This window comes from Eurosta solidaginis, chromosome 1 (assembly GCF_040869045.1).
Source record: "Eurosta solidaginis isolate ZX-2024a chromosome 1, ASM4086904v1, whole genome shotgun sequence".
In the NCBI taxonomy this organism is placed as follows: Eukaryota; Metazoa; Arthropoda; class Insecta; order Diptera; family Tephritidae; genus Eurosta; species Eurosta solidaginis.
Genome location: NC_090319.1, coordinates 277,722,751 through 277,742,165, shown reverse-complemented (window position 1 = coordinate 277,742,165; position 19,415 = coordinate 277,722,751). Strand labels below are relative to the sequence as shown.

Sequence of the window (19,415 nt, the reverse complement as noted above, 5' to 3'; positions counted from 1 at the left end):
GGCAGAAATACACTCGGAGCGCTTGCCAAACACTGCCGAAGGGCGACCCCGCTTAGAAAAATTTTCCTCTAATTGAAAAACCTTATTTCTAAAATTTTTGATGTGGCTTTGCCTGGGGCGTGAACCCAGGGCATACGGTGTGGTAGGCGGAGCACGCTACCATCACACCACGGTGGCCGCCAAGACAAAAGTAACGGGTATCAAAAAGTAACCGGTGGCAGAAAGTAACCAAAAATAACCATGCCTATAAAATTAAGCGGTGCTCAAAAAGTAACCGGTGACAGAAAGTAGCCGGTGGCAAAGTTTAACCGGAGCCACAAAGTAGCCGGTGACAAAAAGTAGCTTGTGACAAGAAGTAACCAGACCTAAAAAGAAACCAGTGCAATATAATCAACCAGTAAAAAAGTAACCGGTGACAAAAAGTAACCGGTAAAAAGAAGTAACTGGTGCCAGAAATTAACCGGTGACAAAAAATAACCATGCTTAAAAAACTAACCAGTACTTCAAAAAGTAACAAAAATTTACCGGTTCCAAAAAAAGCCTGTCCTAAATATGTAACCGATGCTAAAAAGTAGCCGGTGTTAAAGTCTCTGCTGCTAAATATTATCCGGTCCTAAAAATATAACCGGTGTAGAAAAAGTAAGCGGTTATAGAGTAATGTCCGACTTTAACAGTCACCAAAACCGAAATCCGGTTCCTTTTCTGAACCTAATACTTTTTTGAAACCTGTTAGTTTCTGTCTGGTACTTCCTACATTTTATTAGAACCGAAATTGTAGCGAAATATTTTATAGCAAAAACAATCACAAACCATTCCCTAAAAAATATTCGTGAGGTGGCTCCGAAAGTGTTCGAAAATGTTCTCGAAATCAGAATACTCGTAAAAAAATGTTTCCCAAAATTATATCGAACGAGTTTTTTGAAATGTACATATGAAATTTTTTGGAAACTATGACAAAAAGTTCCCAATTAATCATTTAAAAACCCAAAAATGGTAAAAAAATACTCCCAGAATACTCCCTATTTCATTTAAAAAAATTAATACCAGGTAAACTGATTCAGAAAAGATAAATTGTCCCAAAGTCGTTTCAATATAAACCCGAGATCAAATTGCAAAAATCGTATATATTCCGAGGAAACACCGAAGTTATGCCGAAAATAGAAATTATCTTAACGATACTCCCAAAATAATCACAAAAATAACATCTAAGTATACCCAAAATAGTCACGAATGCTTCCTGAAATATCCTGAAAATAAATGCGGGAAATTCCAAAAAAAAAAAAAAAACCATTCCAAAGTTATCTCGAAGAGATTTTGAACTCATTCAAAAAATTATTTTAAAATACTGCGCAATTTTTACCAAAACAATGCCGGAACAATCGCGAAGCTGGCGAGATAAGCTGGCAACGCTGTTTGTGATAAGGTGGTGAAACATACATATATCGTCCGCAAAAATAATAAATTTGTTGTGTTTATGAACATTGTATGCGTTTCGTTCAAAAAGCAGCCAGATAGCAATACATTTGGCTATCGTGTACAGTAGACTGGGTCGATTTATAAAATATCACGTGTTAATTGCTCAACAAAATTTTATTGAATGCTTAATACAAAATGAAGGTAAGAATCTAAGATTAAAAAAGAAAGGAAAAAATTACTTGTCAACGTGACGATGGTTGCCAGCGAATATATATGTTTGGCGTTGCCACATCACTCCCTTCTTAATAACTTCATTGAAAATATTAATGGTCGGAAGTAATGAAAGCTGGTTTAAGCCGTTCTGCAGAAACCTGGGCATCTTTGTTCCCGATCCTTATGGTGAAAACTCGATCGGATGGTCTGGATATCACTTCATAGGGCCCAGTGTATGGTGGTTCCAATGGTGCACGCACCGAATCTGTTCGGAGAAATACGTGGGAGCAGCGGCTCATGTTTTTTGCTAAAAATGGCTTAATTTTACTATGGTGAGCGGCTGGGACTGGACGTAGTACTCTCATTTGCTCTCTAAGTCTGTTGATAAAATTGTGCGGGCTACTCGTAGACTCATTATGGTCTAAAAATAATTGGGTAAGCGAAGATTGGTCCCGTAAACAAACTCAGCCGAAGAGGCTTGCAAATCATCTTTGAAACTCGTTCTGAGGCCCAAGAGTACGATTGGTAGCAGTGTAGTCCACCGATTGCTGTCATGACACATAAGGGCGGCTTTGAGTGATCCATGCCACCTTTCTATCATGCCGTTAGATTGCGGATGATATGCTGTTGTGTGTATGTGTTGTGCGCCAATGAGTTTAGATAGTGAGTTGAAAAGAGCAGACTCAAATTGGGTACCTTGGTCAGTTGTTATTGACTTTGGACATCCAAAGCGCGATATCCAATGGTTCCAGAAAGCTTGCCCAACTACGTCAGCAGTGATGTTTCGAAGTGGAATAGCCTCCGGCCATCGAGAGAATTGATCAATCATTGTTAGGCAGTATCGGTAACCTCTGTCAGGTGGCAGAAAGACTATGTCCATATGGACGTGATCAAAACGATTGTTAGGCATCTGAATTTTGATAGGTATGAAATGATTGTGTCTGCTGATTTTAACTCTCTGACATTGCAGGCAACTTCTTGCCCAATGAGCGACGTCTTTATTAATCGCTGGCCATACATATTTACCTCGCATTTGACGAAGGGTCGATCGTGAACTCGGATGTGATTGCCCATGAACCGAAGTAAAAATTTGAAACCGTAAGTTTTTTGGTATATAGATTCTGTTTTGGCCTGTAGAAGTATCGCAATAAATTTTTGTTTGATCGTCGAAGTTCATGCGCCGCAATGTTAAAGAATTTGTGCCAGTTAACAGTTCTCTTAGCTCACTATCCATCTCTTGCGCGTTTTGAAGTTGCTTATTAGTAACTGCGGTTGGCATAGAAATTGTGTAAAGCCTCGACAGTGCATCTGCTACTGAATTTTCGTCACCAGAAAGATGTACGATGCTCGTTGAAAACTGCGATATGTAGATAAGTTGACGTAGCTGACGAGGTGATGCTTTGTCAAGCTTTTGCGTGAAAACGAACATGAGAGGCTTGTGATCGGTTTTGATGATAAACTGCTGTGCTTCTAGAAAATGTCGAAAGTATTTTACCGACTCGTAAATCGCCAAAAGCTCCCGATCATAAGTGCTATAATTTTGCTCGGTTGGGGATAATTTTCGGGAGAAAAATCCGAGGGGACGCCAAACGCTATTAATTTTTTGTTCAACCGAGGCCCCAATGGCCACGTCTGAAGCGTCACATGTGAGTGCAAGAGGAGCGTTGCATACTGGATGCGCAAGGATTGCTGCATTGGAAATACTCTTTTTGCATGCTTCGAACGCCTTACTCGATTTCGGTGTCCAGACAATTTTTCTTTTATCATTCTTTTTTGAGTCATGCAGGTACTCATTAAGTGGAGCTTGGAGTTTGGCAGCATGGGGTATGCACCGTCGGTAATAATTTATTATACCTAGAAACCTTCGGAGGTCGGCAATAGTTTCAGGTTTATTATATTTTTCAATGACGGCTACCCGATCATTTGGTGGCCTACAGCCCTGCGAATTAACAGTGTATCCTAAAAATTCGACTTCAGGTTCGCTGAATTTACATTTATCAAGATTAATGCGAAGGCCATGTTGCTTTAAAAGAGAAAAAATTATACGTAAATGTTCCTGATGCTCGTTTTGTGTTTTGGACATTACGAGTATGTCGTCAACATATATGTACACAAAATTTATGTCCCTGAAAATTGAGTCCATAATTCGCTGAAATGTCTGTGTGGCGTTTCGAAGTCCAAAAGGCATATATAAGTACTCAAACAATCCAAACGGCGTGCATACGGCGGGCTTGGCAACATCTTCATCTGCCATTGGGATTTGGTGATAAGCTTTGACAAGGTCGATGGTTGAGAAAATCGTGTTTCCGTGCAGCTTCTCGTGGAAGTCATGAATATGAGCTATGGGGTAGCGATCAGGAGTGGTTTGCGAATTGAGCTTTCTATAGTCTCCACAAACGCGTCACTCACCATTCTTCTTGTGAACCATATGTAACGGGCTCGACCAAGGACTTTTGGATGCTCTGCATATGCCGTTTGCTATTAGACTCCTAAATTCTGCCTTTGCAGCCACTAATTTTTCGTCACTGAGTCGCCGAGGTTTTTCTGCAACCGGTGGACCAGTTGTATCTATGTGATGATGCACCGAGGTAGTTGTAAGCATCTGAAACTTGGCGGATGGGCGAAAAAGGTATTTATATTCACTAAGTAGAGTTCGGGGCACGTTTTCTGTATTTAGAGTGGCGATATTATAATCGGGCATCTGACGTAACACACCTTTTATTGTTTTGCCCGTATTGTGGTCAACGAGACATTTGTTTGATAAGTCAGGCAATAGGTGGAAATGAGAGAGAAAGTCTGCTCCAATTAGGAGCGTTTGCACATCAGCTATAATAAAGTTCCATTCAAACGGGCTAGGCATACCGATATCCACTTTAAGTTTTTTACTGCCGAAGGTACGAATGGGCGTATGGTTGGCGGCAGTTAGTTGCAAATCATTTTCCAGAAGGTTTTGCTTTATTGAAAACAGGGGAAATACTGACACACAGGATCCACTGTCGATTAAAAAACGTTGTCTGGAAATACGATCGAAAACATGGAGTCGATTTTCCTTAATGAGTTTGTTTAGTACTTCAGATGTTTTGGGTGCCAATGTGGTGACAGCGCCGATCGTTACGTTAGCTTTGTTTTGGTTGCTGCTGCCGCCAGCAGAATGTGCCGACGACAGCCGGGCTAGTTTCCCGATTTCGGCCAGTGAACGCAGCCATCTCTACACTTTTTAGCAGAACTTCCAAACTTCTTATGAAAGTGGCACAAATTTGTTGTATTTACGTTATTTGACGGGCTGCGATTAGAATTGCTGTTTAACTTTTGAGCTCAACCTGAATGGCATTGACTTTGCTTAGTAGAGAGTTTATTGTAGTGTTGACATCGGCAATTTTAGATTTGTTTTGAGACGTCGACTTTATTGCAAAGACGGAGTCGTCTTCAGGCGGGACCTCGATAGCTGATATAGAACTGGGAGAGTTTTTAAGGGTTTCCAGCATTCTGTCAGCTGATGTGGCTAGTTGGTCAAGACTTCCTTCTGATAAAACTAGCATTGGCCTAATGGATGCTGGCATCTGCCGAAGAAATAGCATACGAAAAAGGCCGGTGCCGTCCTCTGGTGACAAACGGCGCATTTGTGCCAGCATATCAGAAGGCTTTAGCCCAGAAAATTCATTGCCAGGTAGTAATTTATGAAGTTTTGTTTCTGGAGAATCCGTGAACTTTTTTATTATGTGCTGCTTTAAAGTGTCGTACCTGTTGTTTTCCGGCGGGTGTAGTATGAGGTCTTCCGCGTGGAGTACGACATCATCTTCTAATTTGATTGAGGTTATGTCAAATTTGTTGTTGTCAACTGTGATGTTGTTCAGTCGAAACGCACGTTCCAGTTGAGCAAACCAAAGAAGTGGGTTTCCTCGATTGAAAGTTGGAATGGACACTTGGCGCAAGTTCGCACTGGTGCTTGGTTGTTGACTGATGCGGCCATATTCTTCTTGTAGATCATTTAACTGTTTTTTGATTGCATCTAACTCCGTCATGGTGGAATCTGTAGTTTTTGATCGAAGATTGTATTCCGTTTTTTTCATTTACTGTCTGAGGGTCACCAATATAAAATATCACGTGTTAATTGCTCAACGAAATTTTATTGAATGCTTAATACAAAATGAAGGTAAGAATCTAAGATTAAAAAAGAAAGGAAAAAATTACTTGTCAACGTGACGATGGTTGCCAGCGAATATATATGTTTGGCGTTGCCACAGATTTATTAACCGATATCGCGCCATTGATTTTTCGATAGGATTTGGGCTCAGGAAAAAACAGTTCCACTACGCATACCCAAAAAACTAATTTTCGAGCCTGCAAAAAAAATGACGAAAGGGTAAATTTTTCGACCAAAACACTCCCCAAAACCCAAAAAATATTTTTTTCAAAAAACTGTTATCGCCAACGTTTTTACAACAGTTTGTAAAACATTATAGAAGAGGGTTGCCAGTCGACGAGCAGATATTAGGGTGACCAGGCGTTCGTAGTTTCCAGAAATTTTGTAAACCTCTTTCTGTAAGCTCAACTTGTTTGTTATCGTCCGTTTGTTGCTGTTTTCGCTTTTGCTATGTTTATCCGCTTTGATTCCCGCTGCACCACCACAACGAAAGCGTCGGCTGAGCAACAAAATGTCCCCTTCTGCTAGAGCTGTGAAGGTTGATAACAGTGCAGTTATCACACTCAAAGCAGTGAATAACAGATTGGAGGAGGTGGAGAAGAAGATGCTAGAGCAGTTGCGCCCAATTATTGAGAGTGTGGCGAAAAGAACAGAAGAAGTAAAAATTAATAATCGAATGAATGAAGAGGTTGCGTCGCTCATGGCAGCGGTAGCTGATACAAATACAACCGTCGCGACACTGAGAGAACGAATTCAAAAATCGGAAGAAATGATTGAGGGGTTGAAAGCGGAGCTAGCAAGGGGGAGCAAGCAAAGATCTATGCCCGACATTTCCGCTGACGCCGTCACATTTGGCTTCCCTTTTAGAGAAGGGGAAAATCTAAAAGCTGTTTTTAATCAAGTTTGTATGTCGATTGATTTCCATTCCCTGCAAATAAGGGACATCTTTCGAACGCGACCATCGATTGCGAGCAACAGTAGTGCTATCGTTATAAAATTTCACTCCCCCATTGATCGCAACCGTACTCTGCGCGCCTGTGACTATCGCAGGCGCATGAAAAAAGCTGTCTCACTGCAACCCCTTGATATCCAAGGGAATTTTCAATTATATGAGAGCCTTACACGGGAGAATCGAGTGCTCTTGCAAACGGCGATACAACTGCGACGTGACGGTAAGCTGGCATCGGTAATCACTGTACGAGGATGTGTCCAGGTTACGGAAGAGAAAAACAGCCAACCAACCGAAGTATGGTGTGAGGAGGATTTGGCACAGTTTCGCTGAGCACAAATTGACTTGCTTGTTTGCTTTTGAATTGTTTTATTATTATTTTTATTTTTAATATTGCAATGTAAAGATAGCGCAACTCTATTTGTTTTGTTTATGTTTCCTTGTACGAGTTTGCTTATATAGCCTTAAAGTTGCTTTTGCCTTTTTCGCTCGTCTCTCTAGTGGATGTGTGTGATGGAAGTGCGATTGGTATTGAAGACAATAGCCTTGCAATGCTCAACATTCTTTGTGGCCGGCAAAAGGGGTTTAATGTGGTCCACTTTAGCGCGCGCAGCTTAAATGGTGAGAAAAATGATATCATAAGAGGTATATTTAAGTTTTCTTCCATTGATGGTATCTGTGTTTCTGAGACCTGGTTTAGATCCGATATTAAAGATGCCGTATTTGACATTAAAGGATATAAACTTTATAGAAGCGACCGAAAAAATAAGAAGGGTGGTGTGTTGCTATTTATATAAAAACTATTTGAAAACTTGCTTGGTACCAAGATTATCTAGTAGCGTTATAGAGCATCTGTTGGTTGACATCGTGCTTTCCTGATGCTTGGAAGATCGCTACAGTGCAACCAATTGCAAAAACCAAGTCCGCAAGTAGTCCTGGTGACTTACGGCCTATAAGCATCTTGCCTGCGCTTTCTATACTGTTCGAAAAGTTGTTGTCTGAGCAAATACATGAGCATATTGGTAAACTGAAACTGCTGTCCCCGCATCAGTCAGGCTTTAGAGCCAAACATAGCTGCTCCACTGCCGTATTAAAAATCCTGGATGATATTAGAATTCCTTTTGACAAAAACCAACTGACTCTATTGTGCCTCTTAGATTTTTCTAAAGCTTTCGACTCGGTAAACCATGACTTACTCTGCATGAAGCTAACTAATTATTTCGGTTTTGGTATTTCAGCAACGCGTCCTATGCGGAGCTATTTAGGGAGAATAACTCAACGTGTCAAAATTGGCTCACAATTGTCTAGCCTTAAACCACTGCTGACTGGTGTTCCGCAAGGATCTATTCTAGGTCCTTTATTGTTTAGTCTTTTCATTAATGACATCTTCTATATCTATCAGCATGCCAATATGCACGCTTACGCTGATGACATTCAATTATATCTATCGGCAAGGTATGAGGATACCAGTCATCTTTGCGAAAAGTTCAATAATGACTTAGCATCCATTTCGGCTTGGGCCACCAGCAATTATTTGTGCCTTAATAGTGATAAGTCTTACAACCTCCCGATATCTAAAAAAGCTATAGCTTTCTCAAATATTCCTCCTTTATATATTGGTGGTAATGTTCTAAAACTGGTGCCAAAAGTGACCAATCTTGGCTTTATCATCAACAGTAGGTTGACATGCGATGATCATGTAAACTCTATTGTCTGCAAAGTATACTATATATTAAGGAACCTTCGAACGTCAGCGGCATTTACTCCTCCCCATGTTAGGGGAAAGCTTGCAATACAGCTAATTTTGCCGGCTATATGCTATCCCGAACTGGTATACAGTAAGCTGAGCTCGCATTCTGCCCATAAGATCGATGTAGCTTTCAACCACGTTACGTGCTATGTGTTCGGGTTAGACAAATTTGACCATATTTCGAATTGGAGAACACGATTACTAGGGTGTGATATAGCTGACTATCTGAAGGCCAGAAATTGTATTTTTCTCTGCAGACTTATTATATGTAAGGAACCTAGATATCTTTATGATAAGCTAATTTTTCCCAGGTCCTCCCGGATGCATGATCTGATTGTATCAAGCTATAACTACCTTACCTTCTCGCGGCTATTCTTTATCAATGCCATTTGTACTTGGAACTCGATACCAATGTCCATTCGCAGTAGTATTACTAAAAGCAACTTTAGGGAAGTTTTATATGCTTATTACCGGTAAAATACATTATGTATCGAGAAGCACCGAAAGTAAAGCGAATAAATACATAATTATTCCAAAGCATGTTTACGAATGAAATTACAAAATAAGGCACACCCTATTGAACATACAAACATACATATGTAGGCGCATGTTTTGAATGGGTTCATTTGCAAACAAAACGTCAGTTATGTCAGTTAGCAGCAACGAGCCCTACCAAACAAACACCATAATTGAGTTGTGCGTAATTGTTTTCGTGCTCTTCTAATCTTGTTTTATTTATTTATTTTTTTTTTTTTTTAAGTGTTTTTGTTTTTTTTTTTTTTTACAACAATTAAATAAAGATGGTGTCGAAAGCAAAACCGTAAACATCAATTTAACTAAGCCAAGCCGCAAATAAAAATGCGTTGAACTCATTCCAAAAGGAAATGCCGCAATGTGAAAGCCCTACAAAGACATTGGAGCATATTTCCATCATCTACAGGGTGTTTGAAAGTTTGTACTTAACCAGTTACTTTTAAGCAATTTTTGGCCTGATGTCGAATAAAAAATACGATCACGGATCAGGAAAAAAAGAAAATCCTAATTAATTTCCAATAAATAATCCATTTTAAGTAGCTCATTTTGAAGCAGCAATAAATGTAAAAATTGCGATTTTTTCTTATTTATTTTTATTTACTTTTTCCGTTTTCCTTTTATTTTTTTTTCTTCTTATTTATTTTTTTTTTATTTTTTATTCATTTCTTTTTTTTAATTTTTTTTTTCTTTTCTATTTATTTATTTTTTAATTTCTTTCTTTTTATTTTTTCTCCTTTTTAATTTTTTTCTCCTTATTTATTTTTTTCTTCTTATTTATGTTTTTCTTCTTATTTATTTTTTTCTTTTTAACAATTTTTTTTCTTTTTATTGTTACCTTTTTATAATTTATTTATTTTTTTTGGCAGAAATCCTATTTCATTAAGTTTATTTGCTTTGTCAAAGATAATAAAAATATTTACAGCTAGGCAATCAGTTTAAATTTATTCACACTTCATGTGCCTCCAATGCAATCTCTCCCACCCGCCACAAGCTCATATGAACACTTTTGTTATCGCTACAATAACAACACCTTATATACTAGTTATGTTAACGGACAAAACGGATCTTACTTTCTCATTACAACATATGACTAGCAAATTTAAAAAAATATTTTTATAGTTTCCCTGAAATTGTAAAAAGATCAACCACTTACATAGCCGTAGAACAGTACTCGTTGCGCTAGACCTATCAAAAGCTTTTGATACGGTCAACCATGGCAAGTTACTGCAAGACCTGGAAGGGTCTACCCTTCCCCCATGTCTTAAAAGGTGGAGCGCAAATTATCTGGGTGGTCGGCAGGCATCGGTGCAATTTAGAAATGAGACATCAAAATCAAGAAGAATTAAACAGGGGGTGCCACAGGGTGGTGTCCTATCCCCACTTTTGTTTAATTTCTACATATCTAAGCTACCTTCGCCACCAGAAGGAGTTACTATCGTTTCCTACGCCGATGACTGCACAATAATGGCCACAGGCCCAGGCCCACAGATCAATGAGCTTTGCAACAGAATAAAAAGCTACCTCCCTGATCTCTCCAGTTTTTTCGCCTCGCGAAACCTGGCTTATCACCTTATTTACAACATGGACGTCCCAAATGTCGACCATTTTGAACATCCACGTCGATGGCACTACGCTACCGATTGTCCTACACCCCAAAATCTTGCGTGTGACGTTTGATCAGGATCTACATTTTGGTGAGCACGCAGCCGCAATTGTACCGAAAATCGAGAGCCGTAATAAAATCCTCAAATCCCTTGCTGTCAGTACTTGGGGAAAAGACAAAGAAACGCTCATTACCACGTACAAAGCAATTGGCCAGCCGATTGCATGCTACGCGTCCCCTAAATAGTCGCCAAGCCTAAAAATTGCCCACTGGAAGAACCTACAGGCCTGCCAAAATACTGCTCTCAGAACCGCCACGGGCTGTCTTCTTATGTCCCCAGAACACCATCTACACAATGAGGCGAGAATACTCCCCATCAGGGAGAGAAATGAGATGCTAACCAAACAGTTCCTGTTGAATACCCAGAAACCAGGGCATCCCAACAGACATCTGATTGATGAGCCAGCACCGCCTAGGGACTTAAGGAGTAATCTCCGTAAGCATTTTGAGGAAATACGGCACCTGAGAACTCAGCCGTATGAAGCAAAAAAACACAAGCAGGTCCTCAGCGAACTCCACAAACAGGCGTCGGACCTTTATGCCAGGAATTGCCCGGTGAATCCAGTACTCAAAGAACTGTACCCAAAACTTGCGGAAGAGGAACGCATACTCCCCAGGGAAACGCGAGTCACTCTGGCTCAACTGGCCCCGCTTGCAATGTGTCCCCCATGACACCAACCATCTCTTTGCTTTCAATGTGGAACCAACGCCTCTAACACCCCTTTCATTATGGTCCACCCCTGTTGAAACAGCAAGTTTCCTTGGACTCCCGTTAGAGGATATTGATGACAATTTGTGATCGGTCGCAACTATTATGTGGGGCGAAGCACTGCTACAACAACAACAACAACTTACATAGGCGGGTGATGTCGCAGTCACTCTTGAGGAATTGTTATTTTCCGTGAAAATAACACAAGAGAAACTACTTGAAGTTTGAGTCAAAGTAAAGTCAAAATATCTCACCCGTCACAATGGAATACACCAAATGTCATTTGAATTTAAGTATAGACCGCTGGATTTTTAAAACGTAAAAAACATGAAATTTACCCTTCCTGGCATGAAGTTGCGGTTTCTTTAACCAATTGGAAATGGTGAAGAATAATCGGTTGGATTTGTCATTTGGATTTTTTTAAATTAAATTGACGTTTTCAAACTTTAGTCGAGTGTTCTAAAATGCAGTCGATGTTTTTTGAACCCGTTCCATTATTCAAAAATTCCCCAGAGTTTTTTAACAACTAGTTGGCTATTTTAAAATTCAACAAACACTTCAATATCCAACTGAGCATTCTAAAATATAATTGAAAATCTATTTTTTTTTTTTTTATTTGATAAGCAACTTGGACAATTTTTAAGACTGGCCTGATATCATGACAACTACTCTGTATTAATTTATTTAATAATTTGGGAAAAAAGTAAACAACGTGACATCAGTACGAATAAGGCGACATTTGTTTCGATTATACCTTTTAAATCTCTTCAAGTGGGATTTGAACGCGCACTCCTACGATGGTTGAAGTGTTGCAAATGCATCCAGCCACGTCATGCCTTAGTTATTGTAATCTTTATCGCAATACCGTTTTAAGTTTTAAAATTACCCAGTAAACATTTTCGGCAACTTTAAGCAATTTAGTTCGTCGGTAATAATTTATAATTTCTAAAAATGTTGTCTTACAAAAAATATTAAACACCCTGTATCACAACATACTTGTGTGCAAAGTGATTGAAGAGATGAAGTCATATTTATATTCAGAAAACAATACACATCTTTGCTTACGCATGGGCGCCCCTTCGTGTCAGAGGGTATAAATAACTATGCAAATTGACGGACAAAAAATTTGCGTTGATTTCAAGTAGACATTTATAATCTATTTACATATTTAAATATTGTACAAGTAGCTTAAATACATAAAAAAATATATATGTACACTGAAAGAAATGGTGCTAGTAAAATCAACAAATCGGTTCTGTTGTTCTTGACTTAACGGAGATTCGGTGAAATTGATCGAATTATGGTTAATTCGACCGAGTTCTTTGTCAAGCGAGCAAATTAGTTTAGTCATTTCAACAGAAGAGAAATTGTCGCTCTTAAGTTAACAAAATTCTGTAAAAATTACAGATTCCTGGTCAATCCAACTGATTTTTCTGTTAACACAACTGATCATACAGGTCATTTCAACATTGAACAACAATACATGGGCAAATTTCAAAGAGAATTTTACGGTCCTGCGCTCTCTACTTTGTACTTATGACGAAGGTGCCACTTGTTAAAAAAGCACCAAAATAAGAAAACCACCAAATCGAAAAACACATAAATTGGGAAAACAACAAAAAATAGCTTTTCAGTTATCAATACAAAACAAAAAACCCCTTTTTTGAATATAATGTGCATAACGCTGCAAAAAATTATGCGACACCGGGACACCTATTTATTTTTACGAATTTTCACACACGCGAAAGAATCTAATAAGATAATAAAAAAAACCTCCTTTTTAATGCTAATGTTTCCGACAGCATACAAGTTTGAGTTGTTTTGGAATCGTTTCAAAATAAAGTGTTACGAGAATTAAACTTGCCGAATTACATGTATAGTTTCTCCAATGGTGAATTACCTTCCCGCGATTTCATTCTTTACTTTTTTATAGCTTATAAGTTCTCTATTTAAAATGCTATGTCAAACATGTTTACTACAACTTTTGTTCGAAAAAATCACGTGTGGCAACTCTACATGCGAGAGAAGAAATTGAGAATAAGCAGTAAAGTGACGCGCGGCGAAGTTCAAAATTATAAATTATAAAACATAAAATTTTGTGAGTGTATTTAATAAAACAAAGTAATAAGTGTATAATGTTTAATTGTAAAGTTTAAATAAAGTTCTTGAAACCGTCACCAATGTGGTTTAACAAACGGTGCGTGCCTTATTTTCGCTAGAGCATGTACTTACGCGTGTGTGAATGTGTATGTAGCATATGTATATTCATATATATATGTAGCAAGCATGCGTATTTATGTATTCACATATTTACGTACATATATATATGGCAAAATACTTTCGTACAAAGCTTTCGATGGTGATTCGGAACAAGTTTGTTTATTTGAATTCAGATTTAAGTTATTATTATTTATTTATTATTACTAAATATAGCAATAAAATCATTAGAAATGGAATGTACTTATGTGTAATTTATACAAATAAAAGAAAACTACGTAAGTTTAAAAATATATTTATCCGGCTTTTATTTTTTTCACAGGTATAAATGTCATAGGTATGAACAGAAAACTCTGTTGATGTAAAAGTTTACGCTATTAGTCTAGAAAAAACAGAAATATCTGTTATTTCAATAGATTTCACTGTCAGTGTCATTTCGACAATAAACACTGTTAATTTAACAGTTTACGCTGGATATTTCGAATGAACAGAAATCCCTTTCATATAAACAACTTTGATTGGTATACTAATACAGTAATAATTGTTAATTTAACAAAACTATGGGTGAAGTATAATGAAACAACTTTTTTTGTTTATTTGACTACTAAAACGGTCACTTACGAGTCAACTATTTGTGCGCAGTTGATTCAAATCTTGTTGCGATGGATAAAAATTGACAGAAATTTCGGTTGAATTCACCCGTATTTCGGTTGATTTTACTAGTATTTTTCTTTAAGTGTAAAAAGAAAATTTACAACAAAAAGAGCATCAGACTTTTCGCAAGCAACTTACTTAGCCATACGTATTTTTAAACCTCAGTTGTTTTTTGGAGTAGAATAGTCCAGATTCTGAGAAAGAAGTAAATACCACGCCAGATTTTCTATGAAATCGTTACTCTACAACAGCACATCTAACTAAAGCTATTTTTACTGCAAAATATACAATTTTAAAGACAATCTCTTCTCAAGAAAAACTCATTCAGGTAAGCCACGCCAAAAGACTGGCATGAATTACTCAAATACATCTGCGAATAAGCTCCATGCGCAGCAAATTTCTAATATTTGCATAGTATTTCTGTTCTTCACTTTCACATACACATACACACATACATATCCACCTTTCCACCTTCACAACTTTACTAAATATTGATTTTTATGCGCTGGCACCTACGCCCTCTAACGATCCGCACGCAGCACAACCATTTACATACATAAGTAGGTACTACCACACATGAATATGAAATAAAAAATTGTCAATATTCAATATTTTTTAATGGCAGTAACTTTTGTAATTTGGAGTAAAGATTCAACACTTGTAACAACTGTTTTTGTTAAACATGAAAATGTTTAAAAAGAAATGGAAAAGTGAGACACATGTAAATCATTAAAATTCGTTGTGCGAAACTAAAAAGTCATAAGCAGAAGAAGAAAATATTTATTTAATTTTAGCAAACATATGGAGTGGTTTCTTTTCTATTTTATTAATTACTGCAATACCTTCAGACTCATTAAGTTTAAACAGATTTTTTTTATGTTTTTTACCACTTTTATATTACTTCGCGTTCTTCATTAGGTTTCCAGAGCAAAATTGACTAGGTAGGTAGGTAGGTGAAATGGCTGCGACCCTGGTCGCCCAAGTAGCTATTTAAAGCCCTTTTGATGCCATATAACTCGTCTAAAACTTACGGAATGTTACGGTCAATGTATTACAACCAGCCAGAGTTGTTGATAAAATTAAGAATATTCGGGATTGCTATCACAGATAGACCTTTGAGGTCTTCTAGAAACGGGGCTCCAAGGAACCTTAGTCGGGCTCTAGCTAGAGCCGGACATTTACACATAAAGTGTTCAACTGTCTCCTTGGCATTTGGATCTTTGCAGCTTCCGCAGTAGTCGTTATTTGGAACGCCCATCTTTTCCACATGCGTGCCTACTACCCAATGACCGGTGCAGACAGGTGTGTTGGCCCTGGATTTGTTCAGAAGACTTCTCGAACTCCTTCCATCATAGTTTGGCCAAATGGATACCGCCTCGGTCAGATATGTACGTTTATGATTGCCATAAAGCAGTTATCCACAGCCTACATTCTCGTTTGCGTGATAACGATCGCCTAGTGGTTCTTGGGGACTTTAATTTACCATACGTTAGTTGGATTGGCAACGATGATTCAAACTTTTTGACTCCTGTTACTCAGCATGATTTCATTGGTTCGCTTATGGAATTGCCGCTAGTTCAGATTAATAACGTGGTGAACTCTAAAAATAAGTTGTTAGATTTAGTTTTTGGTGATAGTTCAATAGGTACTGGTCTCAGTCGAATCCCTGCCTTATCCCTGCCTGAAGATCCCTTGCACCCTACACTTGAGGTTACACTGGACAATTTACTGCCTACGATTAATTTCATGGAAGTGTTATGTCGTTCTCGTTCGAGATGTTTTAAAAAGGCTAATTTTGATTTGCTTAAACAACTGTTAGGTTCCCACGATTGGTCTGACCTTTATGCTTGTACTGATGTTGAGGCTGCCACGTCTATTTTTTATAGTTACCTAAGTGACTTTATTAATCGTTGCGTTCCGGTTCATTTTGTTAAGGCTAAGAGTAGTAAACCACCTTGGTTCTCGAGGCAACTTGCTAACCTGAACAATATTAAATCGAGGCTCTTTAAGCGTTTTAAAAGATCTGGTTCTTCTGAAGATTTTTCTAAATATTTAGTTGCCCCTTCCAATTTCCATCGCCTGAATCAAAACTGCTACAAGTCGTATTTAACAAGATGCAAAATTGAGTTTTTTAACAATCCTAAAAAATTTTACGGGTTTGTTAATTCAAAGCGCAGATCTTCGGGATTTCCATCATCTTTGTCTTTGGGTGGCGAGAATGGTAGCCTTGACCATGATATTGCTGACTTATTCGCAGACTTTTTCAAATCGACCTATTCGTCAACCTGTACCCAAACCGGTAGTTATCCGTTCGAGATAGTTAGTTCTAACTGTATTCTAAATCCAGTCATTGATAGAGCCACTGTACTTCAGAGTTTTTTTTAGCTCTGAAACCGATTTTTTCTCCAGGGCCCGATGGTATTCCTGGCTGTATGCTTAAGTTCTGTGCTGTGAACTTAACAGAACCGATCGTAAAATTGTTCAATTTATCTTTACAATCGGCGTCATTTCCATCAATTTGGAAACAGTCATTTATCGTACCTCTGCACAAGAAAGGTAGTAGATCTAATATTGAGAATTATAGGGGAATTGCTAAGCTTTCAGCTATTCCTAAAACCTTTGAACAAATAATTACCTGTCAGCTTCAACATTCGTGTACTTCTATATTATCACCCTTTCAGCATGGGCTTGTGAGATGTAGGCCAACCACCACAAACCTACTTGAGTTTACCTCTTTAGTTCGGGATGGTTTTTTGGCTAGCAAGCAAACAGATGTGATTTATACGGATTTTAGTAAAGCTTTTGATTCAGTGAATCACGAACTTCTGATTCTGAAGCTTGATTTACTGGGCTTTCCGAAGAGTCTGACTTCATGGCTCTCAAGCTATCTTTCTAATAGAACCCAAAAGGTGCTTTATAAAAATATTATTTCAAAATCAATTCATGTTACCTCTGGTGTACCTCAGGGCAGTCATTTAGGCCCATTGCTTTTTACTCTTTTTATAAATGATCTGCCACAGATTTTGAATCATTCACGAGCTCTAATGTATGCCGATGATGTAAAAATTTGCTATACATGCTTGCCTTCTGATTTAACTCGCTCAAATCTACTTCAGGTTGATTTGGACTCATTTCAACGTTGGTGTACAATAAATGCATTAGTTCTAAACTGTTCCAAATGCAAGTTCATGACATTTCATCGCGTGAAGCCTGTCCTGTCGTCTTATGCACTTTATGGCACTCTTATGGAGCGTATATCTTCGATTAACGATTTAGGGGTTCTGTTTGACTCGAAACTGAGTTTCAACTCACATATTTCAGCTATTACTAATAAAGCAATGGGTACCCTTGGTTTTGTTAAACGCTGGGCTAAGGAGTTCAAGGATCCGTATCTGACCAAAGTCCTCTACACTTCGCTGGTCGCCCAATACTTGAGTATTGCTCGTGTGTTTGGTGTCCATTATATATTACTCATATAAAGCGTATTGAGTCTGTGCAGAAACAATTTTTAATTTTTGCTCTACGGGCCTTTAACTGGGACTCAAATCTTCATCTTCCGTCTTATAGAAGTAGACTTCTTCTCATTAATTTGCCAACTCTGGAAAATCGTAGAATATTACTCGGGGTAATGTTCCTGCATAAGCTAATTCTAGGTGAGGTTGACTCCTCTGAGCTGCTAAGTCGATTGAGCTTTGCAGTTCCTGCTAGGACGTCCAGACACTACGTGCCCTTCCATTTACCCCTGTGTCGTAGAAATTTTGGCAAAAATGATCCTATACGTGTTTGGTGCTCGTACTATAACGACTTGTATAATTGCATTAGTATCGAATGTTCGTTTGTTGCCTTACGCAATGGTATACTTTTCAGTCTCAACTGATATCTTAAAGTTTATTTGTTTAATTTGTAATGATAGTTTAATTTTAGTTCTTGTTCAATGTTAAAAGAAATTGTAAATTTTTAATTTATTCCATTTTTAATTCTATACTTGTATATATTTTTACGCTATCTTTTTTTTATGTTACTTTCCTTTGTATTTTGTTAGTCGACCACTCTTGTTAGTTGACTTTAAATAATTAAATAAATAAATAAATATTGCACAGGTGGTGATGTTATTCCACTTTGTTTGTGCTTTCTTCAAGTAGAAGCATTGGATATTGCTAAGGGTATGCCTACTTCAACACTGGTGATCTCGCTTATCTCCGATGAGCCCCTGCGTGCCAGCTCGTCGGCCTTCTCGTTACCCTCTATCCCCCTATGACCCGGGACACAGATAACGCATAGTTCTAGATTGGTGGATAACTGGAATATGAGTCGCTTACAAGCCCACACTAATTTTGAGTTAATGTGTGGCGAGAAAAGCGCTTTTATCGCTGCTTGGCTATCCGACAGGATGCAAACTTTACCAGCTACATTCAAGCCCTCCAGTGATTTGTAGGCTTGCCAAATCGTGAGGATTTCTGCAAAATTGGCTAATCCTACATACATTTTTAAGTAACTTCGCTCTGAGGTAAAGGCTTCGGAGCCCGTTGATAAAACAAACCAACAAATTTTATACTCAGAATTGAGCATATACTTTTCTGCAGGCATTTAGTACGACGACCCTGAATCCGGTGTCACAATTTATAAATTGGTTCTGGTTTTCGCAAGACGAATCCATACCAGGTGGTGGCAAAGCGAATTAAACCAATTCGCTGTACAGAAGAATGGAATGTCAAGTCAAAAGAAAATTTACATCAATTTCTATTAACTGACATGTTGTAGTACAAGGCGTTGCATGGAAAATAATTAAGAAGAGGCAATCAGCTGTTGGGATAACAACACCTGGTACTGAACTCGCCTTGGGGTTTCGATACATTTGTACCTGAAAGTGCTAAAAACACATTTTTTTGCTAGATTCACTACGCAAAACGACATATACAATTTAAAAGTGCAGCTATTTTACTAGAAAATATAGTTTTATGTTTTGGAAGGCTCCCTTAGCGATACGAGATTTTCTTCAATGAACTACCTTCGGTTTGCGTTAATTTCTTCATAAACGTGAGGTCTGCTTTTAGGCACGTTTGTCACCTAATAGCAGCGGGTTTAGAAAACCATCCATCTTTGAAATAAAATTATATTTACCTAGCAAAAAAAACGTTTAAGTTAAATGGAATTATATTGACTACT

The 19,415-nt window shown here is 38.0% G+C and overlaps 1 protein-coding gene across 3 annotated transcripts in view; it reads right to left on the bottom strand.

Annotated features, from left to right (window-relative positions):
- Positions 1–19,415, bottom strand: part of cindr (CIN85 and CD2AP related) — a 248,553-nt gene that overhangs the window by 64,258 nt on the left and 164,880 nt on the right. The window contains exon 1 of one of the 3 annotated variants that reach the window (XM_067760894.1): positions 14,388–14,596. The exons of the other annotated variants lie outside the window; for them this stretch is intronic. The gene's annotated coding sequence lies outside the window, so the exon portion shown is untranslated. Of the gene's footprint in view, positions 1–14,387; positions 14,597–19,415 lie in introns of those variants that run through there. 3 annotated transcript variants of the gene reach the window in all.